Consider the following 26,117-nt stretch of genomic DNA (forward strand, 5'->3'; position numbering starts at 1 on the left):
ATCCACTACTCCATAAAAGCTCGTAGGCTTTCAAGAACATCCCATTTTTTAGAGCTCACACTGTGCCCAAGTCTTTCCACTGGCATTAGGATGACATGGCACTGGAATTTAGATCCATTCTTCCTGAGTATTAAAGCTATCGCAATTTCTTTAAACAATATATGATAGTAGAAAGTAAAATAAAACTCACTCTACTGAAATTTTTCATCTAAAAAATAAAGATATTAAAATTCTGGTGTAGGATGTGAGATTTACACTTCTTTTTTTTAAAGATTTATTTATTATGTATACAATGTTCTGCCCGCATGTATACCTGCAGGCCAGAAGAGGCAGAAGAGGGCACCAGATCCCATTACAAATGGTTGTAAGTCAACACGTGGTTGCTGGGAATTGAACTCAGAACCTTTGGAAGAGCAGGCAGTGCTCTTAACCTCTGAGCCATCTCTCCAGCCCGAGATTTACACTTCTGAGTAATGGCCAGGAAGGCCTGAGATTGCTCTCAAAACCACTATCACCATAACAGTAGTATTAGCAGCAGCAACAACAACAGCAACAGCAAACAAATACAGGCTACCTATATTCCTCTTGGCTACCAACAAGAGCAAGAGGATAGGCCCTATTTCTGTGACACAACACACCTGGATAGTAATATAGTGAGAAACACCTTTCTCTTTGCTGTCTAGCTTCCACAGTGTTGGCGCAAATGCTGCTTACTGGGAGAGAAAATAAATGTACTAATGGTCGTATCAAGCTGTAGACTCTGTAAAATAAAATATAAATTTGCCATATAAGATGTGCCCAGCTGTGTAACAGTGGCACAACACTCATAAAGAAAGTAACCACTTTCTGACTGGATCTGAGGCATTTCTGATTAGAATGAACTCATTTCTAGTACTATAAATTCCAATAAAAGCTTGATGACTTCGGAACTAATAAACCTGATGTAGGAACTTGTCAGTGTTTACAACTAGTTTGACATAGCATCAAACCACCTTTTGACTATTTACATTTATACCCACAGATGAAGCTTATTCTCAGCCTTAATCCAAGAAGGATTTCTTTGCAATGAAAGGCAGTGAATGGAGGTACACAGGAGTGTTCACGGTCCTGAGAGCGAGTGAAGGCCGAATGCTTAGCCATAAACAAGAAATGTGTATTGCCCCCTTAAAGACCATTACACATGATGGTGATTAAATAATGTAGGAGGTGGAAGATAGGAAGAACAGGTATGAAATACCATCTTTTGGGCATAACATGGCTGTCTGTCATGAACTCTGTGCAACTGCAGCTGTTCTTGCCTATGTTGGGACTGCTCAAGACTGGGCTTTCCAATACTAACTCTGGATCAAGAGGTCTTACTGTGCCACATTTGAATCAGCTGTCCCTGATTGTTTCTGAGGATAGTTACTACCATCAATTGTGTGTCCTTGATGAGTCCATCAAGGTCCAATGCATGTTTCAAATCCCATGGTCATACAGTTGCCACTGGTTTAGCTCATTGGCTCTCAAAACAAAACAAACCACTTGAATCTGAAAATAAGGCTTACAAGAAGGAAAAGGAGGAGTAAAGTGTAAGGGGAGTGGAATTTCGAGTTATCAGAATGAAATATATGCATATATTAAAATATCAAAGAGCAAATTTAATTTAAAAGAAGAAAATATTAAAAATCTGCCACAAATAACTGAAAATCTCAGTAGCATTTAGCATTAGGACTTTTGCTAAAACACACACCACTCTTCATTCTGTGTCCACAGATTTCTGACTGCACTCATCTAAATAACCAGAAGTGATTTATTTCTTGCCTAACTTTTGAGTAACCTAATAAGTATCTTCAATATACTTTTCCATAAGAAATCTACTGTGACTGCTGGGCCAAGCCATTCAGGACTGAAGAGTTACTATCTTTGCCAGAATGTAAGCCAGATTGGTTTTCTCCAAAAATTTCCTTCAACTGATGATGTGCACCTTATCAAAAGTCACACACTTCTTGGGTGTATTCTGTCTGTCATAATATATCTCCCACTTAGGCTTCCCTTATAATTCAAATGTATTGCTATGCATGATATAGATTCCTGTGCATTGCCCTTTTCGTCTACAGGCCATTCAGACAAACTTCTATTTTAGAGTCATTTTAAGGCAAGAAGAGTGTTACATTGTTCTAAAATCACTAAATCTTTTACAAAAAAGTTAAAACTTTCAGAACTATAAACTTTTTACTATATTTAAATTTCCTACCATGTTTCATTGCCAGAAAACGAATTAGTTGAGGTTTTCCTGCTCTTTCTACTTTGTAGTGAAGGAGCTGCCGAGAATCTGCTAAAAGAAGACTTTGCTAGAAATTAAAACAGAAAGCTGGGTTTGGGAGCATGGTCAGTTTGCAAAGTATGTGTTGTACAAGCATGGCTATCAGAATTCAATCCACAGAAGTAGTGTAAAGAATAAGATAACGTAAAAACGTGGTTACATCTTGTAATTCTAGTGCTGAGGAGGCAAGACAGGTATATTTGGGGAGCTTGGTGGCCATACAGACTTGCTCCTGAGGAGCAAGGTTGAATTATGAACACACACACACACACACACACACACACACACACACACACACACAAATAAGAATGCACATATGCTGGATATGCTGGGCAGTGCTGGCGCACGCCTTTAATCCCAGCACTCGGGAGGCAGAGGCAGGCGGATCTCTGTGAGTTCAAGACCATCTTGATCCACAAGATCTAGTTTCAGGACAGCCTCCAAAGCCACAGAGAAACCCTGTCTCAAAGAACCAAAAAAAAAAAAAAACAAAAAAACAAAAAAAACATGCACATACATATGAATAAACCTGCTCACATATATGCAAAAATATTCAGAGTGACAAAGTAAAACAAAATTTATGATTATTTGGAACCATGAACAAGAATCACAGGGCCAAATTTTTTAAAAAGTTCACAATGATTGCTATACATTTCCATTTTTTCCAAAGTGGCCTTGCCAATTGTCCCCATTCATCTAGCAACATTTGAGTGTTTAAGAATAATTCACCTAGTAATTTGCATGTGGTAATTGTTATCCCAAATAAGTCATATTAATAAACAGAAAATAAATCATGCAAGCTCAGAATATGTTAGTTCTGGGTTAGATAAGCTCATGTATTCAGTGTCGCTAATCTGTTGGACATCAAAATGTTCAGTTGACTTGCTATGCAGAAACAGTGGTTGGTGTGGTTCTGAAATACACAGGGCTTTGTGTTTCCTATCCTTTCATTTCTCTTCATTGTACCTCATCTCCAGTCCAGTCTTCAGTCTCTTAGACCCACAGTTATGACATTTGTATGTGTGGAATTCATGATTTTGTGTAAACTGCTTCCTCTGTCAGGAATTATTTTTACTGCTTTACGTGTTCCCAGTTGGGTAACTCTTCCTAACATTTTACCAGTCAATTCTCCCATTTTGTCCTCTAAAATGAAATTAATGGAAGATCAAAGGGACAACTCCCTTTTGAATCCTTAGACACTCTAAATGATCTCTATATTCTCTTTGTGGCTTCTTTGACTGACAAGTGTATGTTGCTGAATTATTTCTCTTTCAAATCCTTAAATCCAAGCTCAAATGAATAAGACTAAGGGACATTATGAAGAGCTGTTTTCCACTGTAGTTTTCCAATTTAACATTTTTGGTGAAAAAATAAATTTGATGAATAAAACAACAAAAAGTTTGTGTGGCATTTTCCTCCAGCTAAATGATGGACTTATTGTTTCATTATTGCTCAACATATTTCTGACTTACTGCCATTATTTAGGGGTGTATATTCTTCTCCTGAAAATAGTGGCAGTAGAATTGTAGCAATTTATATCAGTTGAACAGAACAAGTCACATTGTACTAAGGTACCAAAATTTCACTTTATTTGAAATAACAGGTTTTCTTGCTCAGTCAGTTGCCTTCCTTTCTGATTTCGTTACAGCTAATCCCCAATTGGGGGGGGGGCAGTGAGAAACCAGAAGGGATAAGGTTATTAGCACACAGCTCTCTGGATGGAATTTTTTTTTTTTTCATTAAAGGAACCACAGAAACACCCTACCCTTTCTAGAATGTGAGGACAACACAAGAAGGCCACAGAATAGGCAGGTGGACTTGGCACAGCAGATGCATTAGGGCCTAGCCTTGTGATTCCAACCTTCCAGAACTGTGAGAAATACATCTTTCCATTTACAAGATCTCTTGGTTGTGGTAATTTTTCATAGAAGTCTGAGTGAATTTAGGTACTCTCATTCATGGGTGTCTTGGTATTTGAGATGAAGAGGGCAGAATTCTGGGCAACACTTAATAAAGGAGAAAATTTACACAGTGCAGCACATGGTGCAATAATCCTTATCAATTTCTGTGTCCTTCTATGCCTGTCTCTTTCATTCCTCCACACCCTGGTCCTGTCTCACTTTTTCTTGTTTCTATTTTTACTCCAGTTGTTTATACACCCACATTTGATTATCCAGAGATAGCACCCAGAGATGAGAGAGAACGTGTGGTTTTATCTTCTTGCTCCATTACTCCATAATATTTTCTATTCATTGCCTACAAATTTCATTTTTCTGCAACGGAATAGTATTACATTGTGTACATGAATCATATTTTTCACTGTTTGTTCATCTGGTCAAGAACATTTAGGTTTCTTTTGTTTCCTAGTTTTGTGACTAAAAAAGCAATGAACATAGCTGAGCAGTTATCTGTGGAATAGGAACTTAAGTCCTTTGGACACATGCCAAAGAGTGGCATAATTGTGTCATATCATAAAAAAACACAAGGGTGATGAGGAAGGCTGAGTGCATAAAATGCTCGCCTTGCAAGCTGGAAGATCTAAGTTCATACTCCTAGAACCCAAGAAAAGCTGAACTTGGTAACACACATAAATAACCGCAGCATTCTTGTGCCAAGCTGGGAAGAGGAAACAGAAGAATCTCCAAAAGCTCACAACCTATGCAACGATGACTACCAAGAAACCTTGTCTCAAAACAAGGTAGAAAAGAAACCACACACACACACACACACACACACACACACACACACACACACACACACACCTTGAAAATGAAAACAAACAAACAAAAAACAGAAAGGAAACTTACCTGGAAAATCCTCCTGAGCATGGGATGTCCGTAGCTTAAAAATATATTTTGTCCTAGTCTTTCCAAGAGTGCTCGAAATACAAAACTCCCTAGGATACCTGAATTTGCTTTTGAACTGACTCACTGAGAATAGAGACAGCAATGAAAGAATAAATGAATGCATCTCCTCAGCTATTGTCACAGGATTATTCAGTCTTCTCTCTGTCTTTTTCATTCAAGTATCTCCAGTGTGACAGTGTAATTCTCTGTTTGCTTTGTCTTCATTATATTTTGTATTTTTAAGTATAATTCTGAACATTATTTTGGTTTATACCTCAAGAATATTTATTATTTTTAACTACCAAAATTTAAATTTAAATTACACGAAGCTACTGTGCCTTTCTAAATAGTGGAATCAACATTTTTTATTTCCTTTTACTTTGAAAACATTAGGTCTTAAAATAGCACAATTTCTTCAAAACTAGGCAATATTTTTCAAAGGAAATAGAGTCAACATTGTTCTTTTCCATTTTTTAATTTAAATTAGAAACAAGATTGTTTTACATGTCAATCCCAGTTCCCTCTCCTTCCCCACTTCCCCTCCCCCCCAACATCCTACTTATCCCATACCCTTTCTGCTCCTTAGGGAGGGTGATGCCTTCCATGAGGGGGGTTTCAGAGTCTGTCATATCCTTTGGGATAGGGCCTAGGCCCTCCCCTGTGTGTCTAGGCTGAGGGAGTATCCCTTCATGTGGGATGGGCTCCCATTGATTTCCGAGGCCTCCTCACTGACACCCATATTCAGGGGTTCTGGATCAGTGCCAGGCTGGTTTCCCAGCTATCAGTATGGAGACCATGAGCTCCTCCTTGTTCAGGTCAGCTGTTTCTGTGGTTTCACCAGCCTGGTCTTGACCCCTTTGCTCATCACTCCTCCTTCTCTGCAACTGGATTCCAGTTCAGTTCAAATGGATGGAACTAGAAGAAACCATTCTGAGCAAGGTAACCCAGTAACAAAAGACAAACATGGTATGTACTCACTCATATATGGATTTTAGAATAGAGCAAAGAATTACCAGCCTACAATCCACACTGTCAGAGAAGCTAGGAAACAAGGAAAACTTGTCCCCAGAGAAGGGGAAAGGGACAAGATCTCTTGAGCAAATTTGGAGCATGGAGGGAGGAAGAGGAAGCTAGGAGAATGAGAAGGGGAGAAGAGGAAGGGAGAGGAGGACATGAGGGAGCAGGAAGGTTGAGTTGGGGGAAGAATAGAAGACAGGGTTAGTCTCAGCTGGTGAAACTATGGAGATTTGGGGCACTTCATTGGTGAGGCCTAGCTGAAAATACAGGAACTAGGGAGATGATTTAGGGGACTATAACTTGTCCTCGGCCTGCCTCCACTAACTTTGTCCCCTTCCCTCCCATTCTCGTGCGAATTGATCTGTACTCTCATGCCTTCCCTGTCACTATGAAGTGTGTCCTCTGCAATCATCACCTAAAATAAATAACCCCTCCCAATAAGTTGTTTAAGTCAGCTGTTTTAACCAAGGGGTAGGTAAGACAAAACAGAAGGCTTGGACACACATTATAGAGACTACTTGAAGTCAGAGAAAGAACTTGCCTTGTCCCTTATCTAATGCTAGGGTCTGGTAGACAGAGCTATGAAACTCAAGGGCTATAGGTAGATAAAACTGCAAAAAGGCAAGGACATGTACTCCATGCCTTGTTTGTCCCTGACTGTTTTCATTGCTGCTGCTATGCATCCAGTATGCCAAACTACACACATGGTGACTCTTGTCCTCATTTCCATCCTTAAAAACAACTTCCATTGTATCCTGTCACTGGAGCAACCCATTTCCTTTTCACAAAGTGTCTTTCAGAGAAAAAGGACTCTCACAGCCACAGCTGCATACACTGTATCCAGATAAATTGATGACGTGCAAGTAAGCTAGAGAAACAGTAAGTACACTGTGGAACACAAACAGAACATAGCCAGCATAACTTACAAGTTGGCGTCCTAAGAAACATACATGGCAAAGTCATTAATGAGGAAAGTCACATCATAAAACTAATAGAGACACTGGGTCTACCAAATACACACAAACATCAATATTGTGATGTAGGGTTACAAGAAATGTGAAAAACGAGGTCCTATGGTCTGTAACAGAACATAGTAACTATAGCAATGAATTCCAGTGAAAGAAATATACACATGTCAAGTAATTAATACAAAATCACAAGCATTAGGATACATGTGAGCCTTCTGAGAGTACAATTACAATTGCAATTGACATAAAAAAGAAACTCATCAGCAGAGAGACAGGGGTGGGGGTGGGGAGATCCTGGAATAAACCAAACAGAAATCTAGGAAATTAAGTTAAGCAGAAAAAATATTGATTAAATCCATGTGTGGTGGTATACATTCGTAATCCCAGTATGTGGGGGGAAGTTACTTGGGAATTTTGAGGCTACACTGAAGATCCTGTTGCCTAAACAAATAAAAATCTCCTACCGTGTGTGTGTGTGTGTGTGTGTGTGTGTGTGTGTGTGTGTGTGTTGTGTGTGTGTGTGTGTGTGTGTGTGTTCTAGATTAATCACAGAAAATCAAATCTTTTAAGTATTCCAGAAATCCTTATAAAACTTTATAAAAAATAAAAATGAATTGGAAAATCCTCATTGAGATTCATGTTTTCCATTAAATAAACAAATATTTTGTGAGTTCTGGAACACCAAAGGAGGGAGAAAATATGCAACCATATATAAGGAAAGACTTTCTGAAAGTCCGATAGAGTTGGGAAATGAATGAGTACCTGGACTTAGTTACTTATGAGACCCTAAGAAAGCCCAACCATTACATTTCCTCATGGTGGCATATTGCAAAATGGAGGTGGCATATTTAAGATTAAGCACTGAGCAAACGGAATACCAAAAGCTGCAAGAGAGAACTACCAACTATATTCAAAGGAACATTCATTAAATGAAGAGCAGCACCAGGAAGGAAAATGAGCAGCAGAACCAGGAAGGAATGGTATTATACATTTCTTGTTTTGAAGAGAAAATAAAACTTACAGCCAGAAATATGTACCCAGCAAATTATTCTCCAGAAATGAAAGAGCAAGGAAAAATATTGTTCTGTCTACACACAGAAAAGGCAGTATCTGCCAGTGTTTGTGTGAAAGATTCACAAATAAGAAGGTTATGAATACAGTTGGCATATTAGTTAGGACTTACTATTGCTGTGGAGAGACACCATGACCACAGCAACTGTTATAAAGAAAACATTTATTTGAGGGTAGCTTGCTTACAGTTTCAAAAGTTCAGTCCTTTATGATTAATTGGAGCATTGCAGCATTCAGGCAGATGTGTTGCTGGAGCTGAGAGTGCTACAGGATGTTGGCTGAAAGTCACACTGAGGGATGCTTGAGCAAAAGAGACCTTAAAGCCTGGATCCACAGTGACTCACTTCCTCCAATAAGACCACACCTTCTCCAATAAGGCCATACCTCCTAACAGCATCACTGCTTTGGGGGTCCACTTTCTTTCAAACATCCACAGCTGGCATGTGAGCATGATGTTGACATTCTTGGAGAAACACAGCGGTCTTGACAGAAATATTTGGCATGCCAGATGTAGACTAGACAAAGATATGAATGTCAGAATGCTGTGGAATAATCTGTGCAGACAACATTGCATGCATTTTGTTGGATAGCCATCATTCATTCAAACTGAGGAACACAGCATACAATTCACTGTGTCTCTCAGAGGCCATGAAAATGCCCCCATTAATGGGACAGCTTAATAGAAAATATTGAATGGGCATTCAAAAAGAATTAGAGTCAAGATAGAAAGATGAAGGCATGCAGGACCAGTTCATACATTTTCCCCAGTATGTTCTCACTCTGTCACTCCTTTGATGAATGTGAAGATGTATTATCAAGGCTGTAGCTACAACACCTAGGAATAGAGATGATTCCAGAGGAAGAGATTCTAAATATGTTTGAATTCTTTGAAGTGTTTGAGGGATATTGGTTGTGCCTTTTCCTAACCTAGCAAAATTTGAAGTAAAAGTGAATATGCAACCTTATCCCAACAAAATTACAGTGTACTTTGTAAATTAATATTCCTGCCTGAATTCTAGTCCAGTACAGTGGCCAATTCTAGTCTCCCTCTTAAACAGAAAAGACTTGGGTATTACAAAAGGCAGCGTGGTATAGCAACTGAAGGTAAATTAAAAATTAAAAGACCACAATATTAACTGGAAACAGACTCATTAACAATTATACCAGATATCAATTTTCTGAAAAATAAGGTTTGGGGAGCAGATGAAAAAATGACAGACTGTGTGCATCAGTGACCACACACTGGAACACCAGCTCACTCGGGATAATGGTAGGTTAGACTAATTATTCGTGACTGGATCAAGCTCTAGAAATGGAAAAGAAATTTTGACTTGCATATGCTTTCAATGGAAAACACTAATGTTTGTGCACAAAAGGAGGAATTAATGGCATTATGCTATACTTACTGTCCTAGCAGTAGAATAGAAAAGCTCATCATTCTCATTCCAGGGAAATTCTGTCCAACTGCACACACACACACAAAATATGCTGCATAGAGAAGCCAAGAGATATCTGAAGAGACAGGCACTTTCCCATCAAGTCTATTAATAATTCTCCCAAAGGGGCAAGTATCCAGTGTCAGAAGTCATCTGCTTTGTGAGTGCATAGTAGAAGAAACACTGTCAGCTTAGATTTGGGGTTTGTGGTTCATTCGAACACATCAAGTGATTAGTCAAGAGAAAAATATGAACACTTGGAAATGGGAAGGGAAGTTATATAGATAATATGATTATATGTATATAAAAGCCTGAAAATTCCCCTTGATTGTTAGGAGAGATTAAAGAAATTCTGTAACTATCAGAATACAAATCAACTTGCAAAGTCTAGCAGCACTTTTATACAACAGTAGCAATCAAAGAGATAAATCAAAAGAACATTCCATCCATTATAGCTCTCAAACATTATACACACGTACACACAAACCTACATGTGCACATTCATGCATGCACACATCCACCCCCACAAAGGAATTTTGATACCTCTAAGTTGAAATAATTAATATTGTTGACAAGGTCATACTCCCCAACATTACTTAGAGATTCAATGCAATTTCTACTGAAATATCAAGGAAATTATTCAAAAACTAGGAAATAAAAACAATTCTAAAATTGACGTGGGAGATATTGACTCCATATAATCAGGAAAGAAAGAAGCAATTCAGATGCATCACAATTCCTGATTTCAAGACAGAGTGTACAGCTATTGTCATTGAAAAGCATGGCATAGTCCTAATGAGAGCACAATGTAACTGAATGAGGCTTCCCCTCTGGAACTTCCTTACTCCTTTCCCCTCCTACTTTGGTGCTTTCCCTCTCAAAACAAAGCTTGTCACAAATGTATCCAGTAACTTTTCACCGATCACTTTAGTCACTGTGGAGCCATTATCTTTAGCAGAGAGCTTGATTTCCCCATCAGGGTTTCAGCAGGCTGATTCCTTTGTAATGTTAGCTCTCTTCTTTGCCATGCATTCAGGCCAGCTCCCTATAATCCTTTTGGAATCCCTGTTCTGTAATGAAGGGAGCTGGCTTTTGGAAGCATCCCAGAACCTTTGACCTAAGATTTACAACATTTACTTAATGACACAAAAGAAAACAAACAAAAGAACATTTTTCAACATCCCCCCCAGAGACTTTCCCCATTGCCATCTAATTTTAGATTGTTTCAGTTCCTGCTGGTGAGGGTCCTGGAAACTACCGTTTCACACAGTCCTGTCAAATTTACAGAATATGTTGGAGCAAGTGGGCTCAACATTAGGTTTGTCATGGTGTTTTGCAGTTTAACCTTTCCCTTTAAAATTTAATCAGCGTTAGAGGAAATAAACACATTTGTTCCCATTGTACACGGGGAGTGATCTCCTCCTCCGTTTCCCAATGATAACCAGGTTCTGGATATCTGCTTTTTACTGCAAAGGGTCAGGTTGACTCCCAAAAGAGTGTGCCAATGATTTCTACCAGGCTGAAGGTAATTGCTTATAAGATCAAACCAAAGGCTGAACCCTAATTTAGGACTATCTTTAGGACTCACAAGATAACTTAGGGATGAAATAGCTCATAAGAAAGAAAGTTGATATTTTACCTGAAATAGAATTCAGAAGGAAACATTGTTCTGGGAGGGGACTATGGAACTTATGGATCAAAAGGCTGCTACAAAGCCTAGAATTTATTTTGAACAATGTATGAGGATACAATTAGAGAAGAAGTGAATCTAATTATCCAAAACCTACTGTTCTTGTTAAGCTTTCTTCTCTTCTGTATTCAAACAACAACCAAATGCAGCTCTTCTAGAAAGGGCTTTAAGGACTCCCATTCCTTCTTTTTGTTCATTCAGAGAAGCTAACATCACTAAATGATTAGGGTGATTCTCTATCCAGATTGTACATGACACATCAGAGACCAGGCAGATACTTAATGTATATACTATTCACATTTAATGGATCTATATTTGGTGACATGAGAACTAAAATCAGAAGTTTCCCTTATTAATGTTAGAGGAGAAATTATCAGGAGAAAGTGAGTGTTTCAATTACTCTACTCTGTACAAGGATGAACAAGAATGAGTAATAACCCCATATATTATCTCCTCTCTTCCTCCTTTCCCTCTTGGTCTTTCTCTCTTTCTCTCTCAAATTGATGTCAATCCCTAGTTCAAAAAAGGTCTCAAGTAAGGCAGGTATAATTAGTCTTGGATTATATGTTGAGATGTTTCTTTTCCCATCTAAACTTTTCTACCAATTGCTGAATTCATTTTAAAGAAAATTTAGCAAATGGGACACTACACACTCTATGAAAAAGCTTTACTTACATGTAAAATAGTTGTCCAGTTTTGTACATAGCATTTTCATGGTTATTGGGTTTGTGCATTCAATAGCTATATCTCATGTTAACCTCCTTGTTTTTTTTTTGTGTTGTGACTGAAATAAAGAGTTGATGACTGAAAGCACTTTGAAAATGTAAGTGCTGACCACATACTAATCTATAAATGTATGTAATTATATTAAATTAATATTTCAGTTAAAAATTGTTTTGTAAAGTAGCTAATTCTTAAATTCTGAGACAATTAAAACTTAAGAGTTCAAATATCTTGCTTAATCAAACAAAGTAAGCCTAAATTAATGCTTCTCCTTCTCATGTCCCTGGTGTTCTCCTTCTCTCTAGGTACACTCAACACACATATGACGAGGTCTGCATGTTGGTACATGTGCTCAGTCCTGCAAGCCTTGTTTATAGGAAGGGTGTTTGCTGGAATTATGTTATCATTGGCTAACTCCATGTTCTCTGGGTGGGGTTCCTGTTTGCAAGTACCATTCCCATTTTAGGCTTCTTGCCTTTTGCTTCTCTTCTCCATCTTCACCCTACTCCATTGTTCAACTGTAGATACAAGGAAAATGTCAGTGTAGTTTAAAAAGAACAACAAAACAAAATAAGAAACACACATGCATACACAGTTGAGCCTTTGTATATTTCCTTCGAAAACCAGATAGCTTTTCCATACACCTTCTTCCCAGATAGTAGGCATGCCATGGAGCCTGCTTCAGGTAGTATTAAGATTCTTTTAAAATTCCAATTAGGACAATTAAGGACAAGTAGGAAACACCAGATCTTCTGAAAAGAATAAGACAGGCTTTCAATTCCATTTTGAGAGTTTCATGATAGAAATGAAATACCAGTGCATTTTGGTTCAGTTGTCAATCCCAGAATATCAATGATTATTGTGGGGAAGAAGGCCTTTCTCTCCACAGACTTGCTAACCAGAAAAGAAGCTCATTTCACTTGTAGTATTTTGTTTTATTTTGCTTATTTGTCTGTCTATATGTAGCCTGGATGTATGTGGGTGTCTATAGAGACCAGAAAATGATATCAGTAATCCTGGCGCTGGAGTCACAGTTGGTTGTGGGCTATCTGAAATGGGTACTTTGAACCACACTTTGATCTTCATGATCACTTTTCACCACAAAGCCAGCTATCCAGACACTTATTCCATCTCTTGATGTGCATGGACTCAAGAAAGTACAATTATATGTAGACGAAAGTCCAGAAGTAAGGAGAACTTCTTGAGAAAATTTCAGTTGAGTATCTATTAACATCTTTGCTACTATGTTTTTATTGACCAAGACAAGAGGCATCTCTGCCTCTTTAATGAATAGTCAGTTACCAAGTAATTGTTGGGATCCGGAACAGAAGGAAATGTGACTCTGCTATTCTTGACTTCAGTCAAGAATCTTCCTGTTCCCTCAGCAGAAACCATCATCCTACTGCCCTTGAGACAACCTTTCCTGCTAATGTTTCTTCATCAAAAATGAAGCAGCAGTGGAAAGCCTATCCTAAATGCCCTTCTCCTATAGTGAGATTGATAACTACCTTATATACCATCCTAGAGCCTTCATCCAGTAGTTGATGGAAGCAGAAGCAGAGACCCACTAAGCTGAATTCCAGGAATACAGTTGTGGAGAGGGAGGAATGATGAGCAAAGGGGTCAAGTCCTGGCTGGGGAAACCCACAGAAACAGCTGAACTGAACAAGGGGGGCTCATGGACCCCAGACTGACAGCTCAGAAACTAGCATAGGATCAAACCAGGCCCCCTGAATGTGGGAGTCAGTTAGGAAGCCTGGGCAGTCTATGAAGCCTCTGGAAGTAGAACAGTATTTATCCCTAGTGTACAAATGGACATTGGGAGCCCATTCCCCACAGAGGGATACTCTCTCAGCCTAGACATACAGGGGAAGGTCTAGGCCCTGCCCCAAATGATGTGACAGACTTTGATGATCCTCCATGGAAGGCCTCACCTTTTCTATGGAGCAGAAGAGGCATGGGATGGGGGCCAATGGGAGGCATGGGAGGATGGGAGGGACAGGAAACTGGGATAGATATATAAAATAAGATTGTTTCTAATTTAAAATTTAAAAAGAATGAATCAGTAGGGGTTTCTTCTTCAGAGACCCAAATTCTAAGAAAATGGGAACTAGTTACACTGATTTTCCTCAACTGTCTACTCTGAAATGACTACTATGAGTAAGGCAATGTATTAAATAATCTCTCAGGACACATACTATAGCCATAATATAAAAAAGAGTCACCAAAGAAAACAACTCCATGAGTAAATATCTGTTTTTCTTTCTTTTGCACATGCTGGTGTCAAGCTGATGTAGTATGGCTAACTTAGGACTAACTCATGGAAGCAAAATTATTTATTCAAAATGACAATACTGATTTTTTAAATTCAAATTTTAGAGTTCTGGCTTAGAAACATCATAAATGATAAAATCTAAAATTCAACATCCTAGTGTTCATTTCCCAGCAATAATTTTTATTTATGGACCAAATATATTCTTACGCCCTTCATTATTTATATAAAGGATGTAACTCAGAGGTAGAGCACTTGCTTGGCATGCCTGAGGTTCTGGGTTTAATCCCTAATGCCCGCCAAAGAATAAATAAATAAACAAACAAGAACCATGTTTTCCCTAACTGTTCATTTCCACATGTATTCATAATTCTTCTATTCATTCAGTAGTTACATATTTAATAAAGACCTGTAATTGTATTCAAATCACCAAGTTTTATGATATTCAGCTTACTTATGACTCAACTTTCCATGTGATCTATATATTAAACTTATGTTCTGTGTGTCTAAGGAGCTTAGACATAAGAGCTTGTGGGTTTCACACAGATTCAGACTTCAAGCCAGCAGAAACTACCGGAACTGCCAAAATGTCATCAATTCCCTAGAAAATAGTTATCAAGTCACTGAAATGTTTCATTTTCTCATAAATATTTCACCAGTTACTAGTTAGAAAATAGTCTCTGTGGTATTTTACTTTGCTTTGCTATTGCCTGTTAATCTTTTTATTTTCACCAGTTCTTCATAGCATAAGTTATATATTTAGATGAAAAGTTTCTCTTTAAAATTCAACTAAATATAAAAGTTCTTAGGAAATCTGTCAGAAGGCCTTTGTTGGTACTGTTTATATTGTTTAGGTTAGTAAACATTTACTACAAATACATAGTTCATACAATCTCATAATTTAAATCAGCAGTATATAAAAATATATATGTATATTTACATATATGAACTAGTTTCCACAGAACCATATATGTGGATAAAACTTGTGTGCTACATAATTTTTTATCATGTGAGTAGAAAATATTTATTCATTAGAAAACCTTGCAAGTAGAAGACAATTCTTTCTGTGCAGTTATGTTTGTCTTGATAACTTCTAATTTTTCTTTATACCTTCCTCGGTTTTCTTGAGAGCAGAGTAACTTGCCTTCTAGTGAGTAAAGAATAGCAAGATGTTATAGGTTGTGGTGACAAGAAGAGAAACTCTTCACGAAGAATGGCAATGAGCTTGATTCGATACTCTTAAAGAAATTCTGACTGTCCTTCAAACCACATTTGTCCATAGTAAATTATCTTTTAGTGTTAAAGGAGTACAGCATTACTTTTTAAAAAAAGAAGAATGTGTCTAGTAGTTTCTTCCAGACAGAGGAAGCTGTGCATATTACAGCCAATAGGAAGTAGGTGAAGTGGTAAGCATAGCATCCAAGGAATGTCCCTGAGGAACACTTTGCATTTCCTACCTGACAGATGGAAGGCAAAGGCCATTACTGTCTCTGCAACAGGAAGCCTCAACTTTAAGCAAAAGAAACACACCCATGCCAGTAACACTGAAGGGTCCTGGATCCTTTCCATGTGGGTTAGAAATCAAATACCTGTTTACATCCATGATTATGTTGAGATTCATGCCTTGGAAAGCACGATCATGTCCCACTAGATACAAACATGCTCAGTTTGATACATTTAGCATTGCAAATTATTTGATGACCTTTATTCAGTTTTGTAAAATTTTATTCCTATAATATGTGAATTCCCCTTTTTACAGTTCTAAGTTTTACCATCTCAGATAGTTATTCTTTATAAATAGGTTATTATTTATCATTTTATTATGGTAAACATTTTGTACAGCTGGGATGATCTTACATATTAAATGTTATCTAGGGTTTAATCTCATGGTATAAACTACAGCTAGATACATAGTCAAACAATCTTCTTCAGTTTTCTGGTTGTATTATTATTTGAAAAATAAAAATGATATGTCTGTCTAAAATTTTGTAATAAAAGACAAATATATTAATTAATATTTTGTAAGGATGCTAAGTTAATCTCAGTTTTCCTCTAAGATATAAATAGATTTTGGCCTATCCAAAGATGTAACTAAGTGAATGAATTCCAGAGCTATAGAAGAAATCCCACAGTTAATATAGTTTAACTATGGAATGAAGACAATATTGTGTACATATAATAAGTACTGGCCTTAGTGTAAGACATGAGGGCATATTAGTTGAAATGACTCCACAGAGAAGCTAATGCTATACAAAAAAAAGACTACATGTAAATTCCTCAAAATCTAGAGTTTTTATACAATACAAAAGTAACATAAACATCTATCATTTGCTTTTGATAAAACGTAACACCCCTTAATTCTAATTCTTGTTGAATTCCAGTGGATGACTTTAAAATTTATCATGGGACACAACATCAAGAGTCACAAAGCTGTAGCCCATTGACAGAGAGTTTGTTTCTCATCACAGATGGAGCCTTGGGTTCCAGGTCTAGTCCTAGACAAAAAATCAGTCAACATTTTAATTTAAAAATGTTCAAAGAGCCCGGCAGTGGTGGACCATGCCTTTAATCCCAGCACTCAGGAGGCAGAGAGAGGCAGATCTCTGTGAGTTAATGACCAGCCTGATCTACAAGAGCTTGTTCCAAGGACACCCTCCAAAACCACAGAGAAACAAAAAAATGTTTAAAGATAATTTTAATTGTTAGATTGGTTACATCATGAAAATAATGCTAGTGATGGAATGGCATACTAACTGGGAATCCCTTAATAAGAAATAATTCCATTCAGATTTAGTGTTGAGTTTTATGACAGTTCTCTTCCTTGGTTATTAAATAACAGATAAATTTCTAGTGTCTCTTTTGAGAATAAGCTGGTCAGAATTTCACATATATTTAGACAGCCTTTATCATTTCCAACTCACTTTGCTAGATAATTAATAAATATGAATTATATAGTCAATAATTAAATAACAATAATGCTGATATCAGAAGAAAGAATAATACAAAAGAAATTGTAACCTCAATGTCTGGAATTATAGATTGAGTCTATTTGAGATGTATTAGAAAAATTTGGTTAAAGATATGAATTCATTTTAATTACTTTATTACCAGAGTATGTTTCTTTGTAGCTGCATGGAATACTTGGTAGACTAGACAACATTTGAGATTTTATTTAGGTAGTATGGCTGTTTTTAACATAGAAAAGGATTTAATTAATGTGTAAGTGAGGAAATTTTCAAGACCAATTTGTTCTTCAGTCTTTGCCTATGGACGAGGGTATGGAAGTTGTCCCAGGAGACATGCTTGCTGGCATGTCCCATACAAGAACAAAGCAAAGACTGCAATGATTACTTAGTATCTAGTCTCAACCAGTCTGTGCTGTACAAATGTTTAGGGATATACTCTGGGATATAAAACAGTAAAATATACAAATAATAACCGAATTTTCTTGTTGTCTCTACTTTAAACATTATTTTTAAATTTCACACCTCTGCATGAAATTATCATTCATTAATTAGTGAAAACTAATAACTTTCCTTCTAAATAAATTTTTATTTAAATTTAAAACAATCTTATTTTATATACCAATCCCAATTCTCTCTCCCTCCTGTCCTACCATTCCCCCAATCAATCCCCCCATAACACCCTCATCCACTCCCCAGGGACAGTCAGGTCTCTGATGGGGGATCATCAAAGTCTGTCACATCATTTGGGGCAGGGCCTAGGCCCTCCCCTGTATATCTAGGCTGAGAGAGTATCCCTCCATAGGGAATGGGCTCCCAAAGTCCATTTTGCCAGAGGCCTCATAGATTGCCCAGGCCCCTAACAGACACCCACGTTCAAGGGTCTTGACCTCTTTGCTCATTACTCCTCCCTCTCTACAACTGGATTCTGGGAGTTCAGCTCAGTGCTTAGTTGTGAATATGCTTCTGCTTCCATCAGCTACTGGGTGAAGGCTCTAGGATGTCATTTAAGGTAGTCATCAGTCTCATTACAGGGGCAGGGCATTTAAGGTAGCCTATCCCCTGTTTCTTAGATTCTCAGTTGGGGTCATCCTTGTGGATCCCTCAACATTTTCCTAGTGCCAGATTTCTCTTTAAACCTATAATGACTCCCTATATTAATGTGTCTCTTTTCTTGCTCTCCTTCTCTATTCTTCCCTAGACTTGATCTTCCTGGTCCCTCATATTTTCCTCCCCCTCCTCTTCTCCCCTCCTGTTTCTTCTACCTCCCTTCCCCTCCCCCCTGTGCTCCCAATTTTCTCAGGAGATCCTGTCCCTTTTCCCTATGACTATATTTGAACTAAATTATATTATTACTTGCTGTGTTTTTGTAAGAAAGCGGAGACCTAATACTTAATGACATTATATTACTTGAAACTACAGAAACAGAAAAATATTATATAGGCCACATATGTCTCCTTATATAAAATATGAAATACATTTTTTTCTCCACTGTCATATTGGCTTGGAGTCATAGACTGAATTTTTCTAGAAGTCTCTGGTCGGGTGTTTTGGGTCTCAACATTGAGATCCTTCAGAATTGTACCTTGATCTTCTCTGTATTCAAAGCTTGCAAGCTTCTAGTCTGTTGACAGAGTTCAAAATTTTTTCTCAATGTCTCTCCACCTTATTCATTGCAGTTGCAATATAAGTTCTGATTTAGTGCCCAACCTCTGTTTTCACATATCTGTTTATTGCTTTCTGTGGACCTCATGTTCCTCTTACTGTTGAAGGTCTTTTGCAGTAATCTAAAAGTGACTTGATATGCACATGTTAAAATGGTGATAAGTGATGATGATGTAAGTTCCAATTCTGAAAAAAAATTGATTTCAGATAAAAGCCATTGTCTTCAAATTCTGCTTTTGTTGGGGTGGGAAGAACTACAGATAACATTGACTTTAACTTTAAAGGAAGATGTTTCCTGGAGGACAAAACAAACAACTGCTTCCTCTATTCCTTTAAACAAACACACACATTTTACCTTATGAATTCTGAATTCATTTCTGTGCTTGTACGAAAGAGAAAATCCAGTGAGTTAGAAGTTTCCTGTAAAGAGCAGCATCAGACAAACATTTATTAAGAAAGGACCTTGAAATCTTGACTGCCCAATTCACTCCTTTGTATATTGTAGCCATTGTTAGCTTAAATTTTGTATTATGAATGTGAGAGAACAGATGTTTCCTTAGAATAAATGACAGATTTTGATGGCCTTCCTTTTTGACCTCTTCTGGTTCATATCAGCCAATATCTTCTTTGAAGGACATTATTGCATCCAAACCTTGAGCTGGAGACTTGGGACTTCCTTATCTCAAGAAGGAAGGAAGCTCTAAGTGTGGAAAAGAAAAGGGAAAATATCGAGCACAGTGTATGGCTGTACCAGATGAGGCTAAAGAAAAAAAATAGAAAGAACTCTGGAACATAAGCACAATCTAAAATAATTCCATGGGAAAATGTTCCAATTTCAGTTGAAAGTATTTATATAGTTTATTTTAGTATTCAAAAAACCCTAAAAATTATCTTTAAACTATTACTGATTTTATCTGAAGCTTAACTAATGATAATTAGTTAGCATTTACATCATATACCATTGGAGGGGGAAACAACATAACTAAAAATGCTATCATTCATGTTTATTTATTTATTTTTGAGAATATAATATGATCATATCTTCTCTTTCTTCAATCCAAACCCTCCCATATATCACACCTCACTGTCTTTCAAATTCATGTACTTTAAAAAAATTGCTGCCACATGCACGCACACACACACACACACACACACACACACACACACACACACAGAGTCAGAAATGTGAGGAACACAGATTAGAAATGAGTGCGCGGCCCAGCAATCTTAACAGAAAACTTAGAACATTCCATCAAAACACAAAAGAATATAGCTTTTTTACAGCACCACATGGAATCTACCACTAAAAATCAACCACATACTCAGCAACATAGCAAACCTCAGCAGGTACAAAAAATTGAAATAACCCCCTGTGTCTTATCAGACCATCATGATTTAAATTTAGAATTCAACAACAACACAAATTACAGAAAACCTACCAACTCATGGAAATTTAACAATGTGCAATTGCACCATTCCTGGGTTAAGGAAGAAATAAAGAAAGAATGAAATTAAAGACTTCCTAGTATTCAATGAAAATGAAGACACAACATACCCAAACTTATGGGACACTTTGAAAGCAGTACTAAGAGAAAAGTTCATAGCTCTAAGTGCTCACATGAGAAGAAACTAGAGAACAGTCACACGAGAGAGGTGACATCACAAGTAAAAGATCTAGAACAAATGGAAGCAAATACATCCCCAGAGGAGTAGACACCAGGTAATAATCAAACTGAGGGAAGAAATCAATAAAGTTGAAACAAAGAAAACAATTCAATAATCAATGTAACAAAGAGGTGAATCAACAAGATAGAAAATCCTTTATCCAAACTAACGAAAAGGCAGAGAAAGAACATGCAAATTAACAAAATCAGAAATGAAAGGGGGACATAACAACAGATACTGAGGAAATCCAGGAATCTTCAGGTCATACTTTGAAAACCTATACTCCACAAAATTCGAAAATTTAAAGGAAATGGACAATTTTCTGGACAGATATCACTTAACACATTTGAATCAAGAAAAGATATACAACTTAAACAGACTTACAACCCTTAAGGAAATAGAGCAGTCATCAAAAGTCTCCCAACCAAAAAAAGCCCAGGACCAGATTGCTTCAGTGCAGAATTCTACCAAAAATTCTCAAATACCAATACTCCTCAAATAGTTCCACATAATAGAAGCAGAAGGGCCATTACCAAACTCTTTTTACAAGAGTTGGGTACCTTGGTACCCAAGCCACAAAAAGACACAACTAAGAAAGAGATCTACAGACCAATAACCCCCATGAATATTGATGCAAAAATACTCAGTAAAATACTGTCAAAACATATCCAAGAACATATCAGAAAAGTCATCCACCATGATCAAGTAGGCTTCATCCCCCGGAAGCAGGGTTGGTTTAACATAAGAAAATGTATCAATGTAATCTACCATATAAACAAACTGAAGAAGAAAAACCACATAATTATCTCAATAGATGCTGAAAAATCCTTTGACAAAATCCAACACCCCTTAATGATAAAGATCCTGGAGAGATCTCGGATAACAGTAACATACCTGAACATAAAAAAAAAAAAACAATATACAGTAAACCAACAGCCAACATCAAACTAAATGGAGAGAAACTCAATGTGTTTCTCTAAAATCAAGAACAAGAGAAGGCTGTCCACTCTCTCCATATCTCTTCAATATTGTTTTTGAAGTGCTAGCTAGAGCAGTAAGTCAAAAAAGGAGATGAAAGGGATACAAATTGGAAAGGAAGAAGTCATCATTGTTTGCAGATGATATGATAGTTTACATAAGTGACCTGAAAAACTCTACCAGGTAACTCCTACAGCTGGCAAACACATTCAGCAACGTGGCAGGATACAAGATTAACTCAAAAAAATCAGTAGCCTTACTATATACAGACAATAAGAGGGTCAAGAAAGAAATCAAATAAACATCACCCTTTACAATAGCCACAAACAACATAAAATATCTTGGGGTAATGCTAACAAAACAAGTGAAAGACCTGTACCATAAGAATTTTGAGTTTTTAAAGAAAGAAATTAAAGAAGATACCAGAAAATGGAAAGATCTCCCATGCTCTTGGATAGGTAGGATCAACATAGTAAAAATGGCAATCTTGCCAAAAGCAATCTACAGATTCAATGCAATCCCCATAAAATACTGGCACGATTCTTCACAGACCTTGAAAGAACAACACTCAACTTTATATGGAGAAATAAATGATGCAGGGTAGCAAAAACAACTGTGTACAATAAAGGAACTTCTGAAGGCATCATCATCCCTGACTTCAAGCTCCACTATAGAGCTATAGTCCTGAAAACAGCTTGATATTGCCACAAAAATAGATAGGTAGACCAATGGAATCGAACTTAAAACCCTGATACTAGCTCACCTAGGAACAACTGATTTTTGACAAGGAAGCTAAAGATATACAATGGAATAAAGAAAGCATCTTCAACAAATGGTACTACCATAACTGGATACTGGCACGTAGAAGACTGCAGATAGATCCATGACTATCTCCATGCATAAAACTTAAGTCCAAATGGATCAAAGACCTCAACATAAACACAGGCACACTGAACTTATTAGAAGAGAAAGTAGGAAATACCCTTGAATGAATTGGTACAGGAGACCGCTTCCTGAACATTAGATCAGTAGCACAGACAATGAGATTGACAATTAAAAAATGGGACCTCCTGAAACTGAGAAGCTTCTGTAAGGTAAAGGAAAACAAAACAGCATCCCACATAATCAGAAGATATTCACCTACCCCATATTCCACAGAGGGCTGATCCTCAAAATTGACAAAGAACTCAAGAAGCTAGTCTCCAAAACACCAAATAATCCAATTAAAAAGTGGGGTACAGAACTAAATAGACAATTCTCAATAGAGGAGTCTAAATGGCTGAAAGACACATAAGAAAGTGTTGTACATCCTTAGCCATCAGGAAAATGCAAATCAAAACATCTCTGAGATACCATCTTACTCCTGTCAGAATAACTAAAAACACCAATCACAGTTTGTGCTGGAGAAGATGTGGAGAAAGGGGAACACTCCTCCACTTCAGGTCGGAGTGCCAACTTGTACAACCACTTTGGAAATCAGTATAGCAATTCCCCAGAAAATGGGACTCAGTCTACCACAAGATCCAACAATTGCACTCTTAGGTATTGGGAGCCAAAAGATCTCAGGGCTTGGCATGAGATCCTAGGCCATTCTTGGGCGGCCACATAGTTGTATATTAACCTTTACATTGCAACTGCTTAGAACCTCAGCTCAAGAAAAGAAACAACTTGACCCAGTCCTCCACCCACAGGCTCAGTCACCTAGGCAACCCTTCCTGAGCCTCTTACTCATAAACTCTTTACCCTGCCAAACATCCTCTTTGGGACTTCCTAATATCCTGCCTACACTAACACCTGACTCACAAACAACCTATTCTATCCCCCTCCATATCTTGCTCAACTGACTATATAAGCTAGCCTGAGAAAAATAAAGTTTGCCACTTGATCAGAATCCTGTCTTGTGGTCATTCTTTCTTCGTATCATGTCCCCATTCCCTATCCCTGACTCTCTTGCCCCAGGTTGACATCCTGCAGGTTGGGACACTTAGGCATATACTCAAAAGAAGCACATTCATCCAACAAGGACATCTGTTCAACCATGTTCATAACAGCATCATTTGTAGTAGCCAGAACCTGGAAGCAACCTATATTCCCCTCAACTGAAGAATGGATAGAGAAAATGTGGTACAGTTACACAATGGAGTACTGCTCAGAAGAAAAACAAAACAAAACAAAACAAAACAAAAAACAAAAAAACAATGGAATCTTGAAATTTGTAGGCAAATGGATGGAACTAGAAAAAGCCATTCAGAGCGAGGTAACCCAGTCACAAAAAGACAAACAGAGTCGGTACTCACTCATATATGGATTTTAGCCATAGAGCAAATGATTATCAGCCCACAATCTACACCACTAGAGAAGCTAGGAAACAAGGAGGACTCTAAGAGAGACATACATGTTCCCCCACAGAAGGGGAAAGGGACAAGATCTTCTGAGCAAATTGTGAGCATGAGGCGAGAGGAGAGGGAGCTAGAAGAATGAGAAGGGGAGAAGAGGAGGAGTGAGGAGGACATGAGGGTGCAGGAAGTTTGAGTTTGGGGAAGAATAGAGGAGAGCAAGATAAGAGATACCATAATACATGGAGTCATTACATGTTTAAAGAGAAATCAGGCACTAGGGAAATGTCTGTAGATCTACAATGATGACACCAACTAACAATCTAGGCAACAGAGGAGAGGCTACCTTAAATGCCCTTCCCTGATAATGAGATTCATGACTGACTTATATGCCATCCTATAGCCTTCACCTAGCAGCTGGTGGAAGTGGAAGCAGACATCCACAGCTAAACACTGATCTGAACTGGAATCCAGTTTCAGAGAAGGAAGAGTGATGAGCAAATGGGTCAAGACCACGCTGGTGAAACCCACAGAAACAGCTGACCTGAACAACGGTGAGCTCTTGCTCCCCAGACTGATAGCTGGGATACCAGCATGGAACTGATCCAAACCTCTGGAACATGGGTGTCAATGAGGAGACCTTAGAAATCTACAGGACCTGCTGTAGTAGTTCAGTACTTATCCCTAGCATAGGTGTGGATTTTGGGAGCCCATTGCACATAGAGGGATACTCCTTGAGCCAAGACACAGGGCGGTGGGCCTAGGCCGTATCCCAAAAGATATGATAGACTCTGATGACCCCCTGTGGAAGGCCTCACCTTCCCTGGGGAGCAGAAAGGATATGTGATAGGTAGGGTTTTAGTTGTGGGGGAGCTGGCAGGGGAGGATGGGAGGGAGAGGGAACTGAGACTGACATGTAAAACAATCTTGTTTCTAATTCAAATAAAAAATCTGAAAAAAATTATTTAAAAAAAGACAAAAAAAACAAACAAACAACAATAACAACAAAAAGCAATGCCATCCCAAAATAGTGCTTGATAGTTTTTAAACTGAATCTGGGCATTAAGTTCAAATCTGCCAACAAGAAATACTTAGTCAATAAAAATCAGTCTCTTAATGTTTCTTTTGTTTGGTTTTCTTTTGTCTTGAGACAGTCTCTTTTGCTGTAGCCCTAGTTGGCTTGAAACTTACTACTCTCATGCTTGGATTGTATTTTTGTGTTCCCCTGACTGGATTTTTTTCTTACTTAAAAAAAATACTTATATTTTCACCAAGATTAAATAATATGCAATTGACCAGGGTATAAAAATTCTCAACAAGTTTTAAAATTATAATATAATTTGTAGATCAAGAAATAAATTGTGGATCAATTCAGAAACACAAACAGAAGCTGAGAGAGAAAAAAAGAGAATTTTAAAGAAGAAAAAATATAGGAAGAAAAATGAAAATGTAAGCATAGACATTAATGGACTTCTACAGTTAGAATGTACATAAAGCAAAAAGTAACCCAATCAACAGGGAACTGAGAAAGGACAGCTAAGAAATTGGAATGAACTGTACAAGAAGCAGAAGAAACACGCTCTAAAAGCTAGACATCTCAATTCTAGAGATTTGCTGTGAACCTTAAGTCTGTCTTGCTTCACTTCCCTGTTTCTCTAACAGAAAAGAGAATAGTGCTTTGTATTATTGCTCACCAAACAAATACATCAGATGTGCTTGATTGTTATTATTGTTGCTGATAAATTACCTGAACACATAAAGACAATTTTATAAACAGAAAGTGCTTACAAAATGGAAGCAATCATATTAACAAACCCAGACTCTGTTTGATTTAAAAACCAGTGGGACATCTGGTTGGCTGCTAGTATAATTGGCTACCAGCCTGTTGTTTTGTTCTGCTAAAAGAGGGACCGTATGTCCTGTGGATATTATTTGCTCTTGGTCCAGGGGGACCTAAGTTTCCATTAGATTACAAGCTCTATACACATATCCAAATGAGTATGAAGCTCTTGCAACATTTCTTTAAATCATTCTTGGTGTTTTTCAACTACTGGGTTTCTTAACTTCCCTGTGGTTCTTGGTGTATAAGAATTATATTCTTGGTGCTATCTTTAAAGGAACCTTTTAGCTTGTCATATATTTCGAAGGCTTCCTATGATAATCAAACTAAAGAGTTCCACAA

General features: G+C 37.6%; 1 long non-coding RNA gene across 1 annotated transcript in view; it reads right to left on the reverse strand.

The window, feature by feature from the left end:
• Positions 1-26,117, reverse strand: part of LOC118239492 — a 44,252-nt gene that overhangs the window by 14,017 nt on the left and 4,118 nt on the right. The window contains exon 2 of the long non-coding RNA XR_004771816.1: positions 8,394-8,722. This is a non-coding gene — a long non-coding RNA (uncharacterized LOC118239492). The remainder of the gene's footprint in view (positions 1-8,393; positions 8,723-26,117) is intronic.

Source organism: Cricetulus griseus, assembly GCF_003668045.3.
Source record: "Cricetulus griseus strain 17A/GY chromosome 1 unlocalized genomic scaffold, alternate assembly CriGri-PICRH-1.0 chr1_0, whole genome shotgun sequence".
Lineage (NCBI taxonomy): Eukaryota > Metazoa > Chordata > Mammalia > Rodentia > Cricetidae > Cricetulus > Cricetulus griseus.